Genomic DNA, 4,420 nt, shown 5'->3' with positions numbered 1-4,420 from the left:
CTTTAAGTCGATTCGATAACAAATGACGAAAACTGACGTGTTTCTCATGTTTTTACTACATATGAACACTTTTCACATTCTCCCGTGCAATTAAGCTGCTAGTCCTCCTTTCATGCAGAATGTTATGGTCCTAGCTCATGTCGAGGGCACCAAAGCCAGCTATAAAGTCTTAAACCATACCTAAAACTTGAATTATACTACTTCTTCCTGGCTATTACATCAACTTAGAAGCTTCATCTGTGTTCTACTATGGTGCTTTTAGTGTTTCAGAATACCGCAGCACGCGACATAGCTTTGCAGACGATAAGTACAACCGTTTCAGAGAGAATAGCGGCCAATGTGACGATCTGGCTTTAAGTCGATTCGATAACAAATGACGAAAACGGACGGATTTCTAGGTTTTTACTACATATGAACACTTTTCATATTCTCCCGTGCAACTCCGCTGCTAATCCCTCTTTCATGCACAATCTTAAGGTCCTAGCTCATGTCCAACGCACCAATGCCATCTAAAAAGTCAATAATCGATACATAAAACTTGGATTGTACTATATCTTACTGGCTATTACATCAACTTAGAAGCTTCATCTGTGTTCTACTATGGTGCTTTTACTGTCTCCGCATATCGCAGAGCGCGACATAGCTTTGCAGACGAGAAGTACAACCGTTTCAGAGAGAAGAGCGGCCAATGTGACGATCTGGCTTTAAGTCGATTCGATAACAAATGACGAAAATGGACGGATTTCTCAGGTTTTTACTACAGATGAACACTTTTCACATTCTCCCGTGCAACTCGGCTGCTAGTCCTCCTTTCATGCAGAATCATAAGGTCCTAGCTCATGTCCAAAGCACCAAAGCCAGCTAAAAAGTCAATAATCGATACCTAGAACTTGAATTGTACTATATCTTACTGGCTATTACATTAACTTAGAAGCTTCATCTGTGTTCTACTATGGTGCTTTTACTGTCTCCGCATACCGCAGCACGCGACATAGCTTTGCAGACGATAAGTACAACCGTTTCAGAGAGAAGAGCGACCAATGTGACGATGTGGCTTTAAGTCGATTCGATAACAAATGACGAAAACGGACGGATGTCTCAGGTTTTTACTTCATATGAACACTTTTCACATTCTCCCGTGCAACTCCGCTGCTAATCCTCCTTTCATGCAGAATCTAAAGGTCCTAGCTCATGTCCAAGGCACCAAAGCCAGCTAAAAAGTCAATAATCGATACCTAGAACTTGAATTGTACTATATCTTACTGGCTATTACATCAACTTAGAAGCTTCATCTGTGTTCTACTATGGTGCTTTTACTTACTCCGCATATCGCAGAGCGCGACATAGCTTTGCAGACGAGAAGTACAACCGTTTCAGAGAGAAGAGCGGCCTATGTGACGATCTGGCTTTAAGTCGATTCGATAACAAATGACGAAAACGGACCGAATTCTCAGGTTTTTACTACATATGAACACTTTTCACATTCTCCCGTGCAACAGGGCTGCTAGTCCTCATTTCATGCAGAATCTTAAGGTCCTAGCTCATGTCCAAGGCACCAAAGCCAGCTAAAAATTCAATATTGAATACCTAAAACTTGAATTGTACTACTTCTTACTGGCTATTACATCAACTTAGAAGCTTCATCTGTGTTCTACTATGGTGCTTTTAGTGTCTCCGCATACCGCAGCACGCGACATAGCTTTGCAGACGATAAGTACAAGCGTTTCAGAGAGAAGAGCGGCCAATGTGACGATCTGGCTTTAAGTCGAATCGATAACAAATGACGAAAACTGACGTGTTTCTCAGGTTTTTACTACATTTGAACACTTTTCACATTCTCCCGTGCAAATAAGCTGCTAGTCCTCCTTTCATGCAGAATGTTAAGGTCCTAGCTCATGTCGAGGGCACCAAAACCAGCTAAAAAGTCAATAATCGATACCTAAAACTTGAATTGTACTATATCTTACTGGCTATTACATCAACTTAGAAGCTTCATCTGTGTTCTACTATGGTGCTTTTACTTACTCCGCATATCGCAGAGCGCGACATAGCTTTGCAGACGAGAAGTACAGCCGTTTCAGAGAGAAGAGCGGCCAATGTGACGATCTGGCTTTAAGTCGATTCGATAACAAATGACGAAAACGGACGGATGTCTCAGGTTTTTACTACATATGAACACTTTTCACATTCTCCCGTGCAACTCGGCTTCTAGTCCTCCTTTCTTGCAGAATTTTAAGGTCCTAGCTCATGTCCAAGGTACCAAAGCCAGCTAAAAAGTCAATAATCGATACCTAAAACTTGAATTGTACTACTTCTTACTGGCTATTACATCAACTTAGAAGCTTCATCTGTGTTCTACTATGGTGATTTTAGTGTCTCCTCATACCGCAGCACGCGACATAGCTTTGCAGACGATAAGTAGAACCGTTTCAGAGAGAAGGGCGGCCAATGTGACGATCTGGTTTTAAGTCGATTCGATAACAAATGACGAAAACGGACCGATTTCTCAGGTTTTTACTACATATGAACACTTTTCACATTCTCCCGTGCAACTCGGCTGCTAGTCCTCCTTTCATGCAGAATCTTAAGGTCCTAGCTCATGTCCAAGGCAACAAAGCCAGCTAAAAAGTCAATATTCAAAACCTAAAACTTGAATTGTACTACTTCTTACTGGCTATTACATCAACTTAGAAGCTTAATCTGTGTTCTACTATGGTGCTTTTAGTGTCCCCGCATACCGCAGCACGCGACATAGCTTTGCAGACGATAAGTACAACCGTTTCAGAGAGAAGAGCGGCCAATGTGACGATCTGGCTATAAATCGATTCGATAACAAATGGCGAAAACGGACGTATTTCTCATGTTTTTACTACATATGAACACTTTTCACATTCTCCCGTGCAACTCGGCTGCTAGTCCTCCTTTCATGCAGAATCTTAAGGTCCTAGCTCATGTCCAAGGCACCAAAGACAGCTAAAAAGTCAATAATCGATACATAAAACTTGAATTGTACTACTTCTTACTGGCTATTACATCAACTTAGAAGCTTCATCTGTGTTCTACTATGGTTCTTTTACTGTCTCCGCATACCGCAGCACGCAACATAGCTTTGCAGACGAGAAGTACAACAGTTTCAGAGAGAAGAGCGGCCAGTGTGACGATCTGGCTTTAAGTCGATTCGATATCAAATGACGAAATCGGACAAATGTCTCAGGTTTTTACTACATATGAATACTTTTCACATTCTCCCGTGCAACTCGGCTGCTAGTCCTCCTTTAATGCAGAAACCTAAGGTCCTGTCTCATGTCCAAGGCACCAAAGCCAGCTAAAAAGATAATAATCGATACCTAAAACTTGAACTGGACTACTTCTTACTGAGTATTACATCAACTTAGAAGCTTCATCTGCCTTCTACTATGGTGCTTTTACTGTCTCCGCATACCGCAGCACGCGACATAGCTTTGCACACGATACGTACAACCGTTTCAGAGAGAAGAGCGGCCAATGGGAAGATCTGGCTTTAAGTCGATTCGATAACAAATGACGAAAACGGACGGATTTCTAGGTTTTTACTACATATGAGCACTTTTCATATTCTCCCGTGCAACTCCGCTGCTAATTTCCTTTCATGCAGAATCTTAAGGTCCTAGCTCAAGTCCAAGGCACCAAAGCCAGCTAAAAAGTCAATAATCGATACCTAAAACTTGAATTGTACTATTTCTTACTGGCTATTACATCAACTTAGAAGCTTCATCTGTGTTCTATTATGCTGCTTTTAGTGTCTCCGCATACCGCAGCACGCGACATAGCTACGAAATCGATTAGTACAACCGTTTCAGAGAGAAGAGCGGCCAATGTGACGATCTGGCTTTAAGTGGATTCGATAACAAATGACGAAAACTGACGTGTTTCTCATGTTTTTACTACATATGAACACTTTTCACATTCTCCCGTGCAATTAAGCTGCTAGTCCTCCTTTCATGCAGAATGTTAAGGTCCTAGCTCATGTCGAGGGCACCAAAGCCAGCTATAAAGTCTTAAACCATACCTAAAACTTGAATTATACTACTTCTTCCTGGCTATTACATCAACTTAGAAGCTTCATCTGTGTTCTACTATGGTGCTTTTAGTGTTTCAGAATACCGCAGCACGCGACATAGCTTTGCAGACGATAAGTACAACCGTTTCAGAGAGAATAGCGGCCAATGTGACGATCTGGCTTTAAGTCGATTCGATAACAAATGACGAAAACGGACGGATTTCTAGGTTTTTACTACATATGAGCACTTTTCATATTCTCCCGTGCAACTCCGCTGCTAATTTCCTTTCATGCACAATCTTAAGGTCCTAGCTCATGTCCAACGCACCAATGCCATCTAAAAAGTCAATAATCGATACCTAAAACTTGGATTGTACTATA

This window comes from Schistocerca gregaria, unplaced genomic scaffold, assembly GCF_023897955.1.
Source record: "Schistocerca gregaria isolate iqSchGreg1 unplaced genomic scaffold, iqSchGreg1.2 ptg000492l, whole genome shotgun sequence".
Lineage (NCBI taxonomy): Eukaryota > Metazoa > Arthropoda > Insecta > Orthoptera > Acrididae > Schistocerca > Schistocerca gregaria.
The sequence above is the reverse complement of the archived record's forward strand: the minus strand, read 5'-3'. Positions refer to the sequence as shown.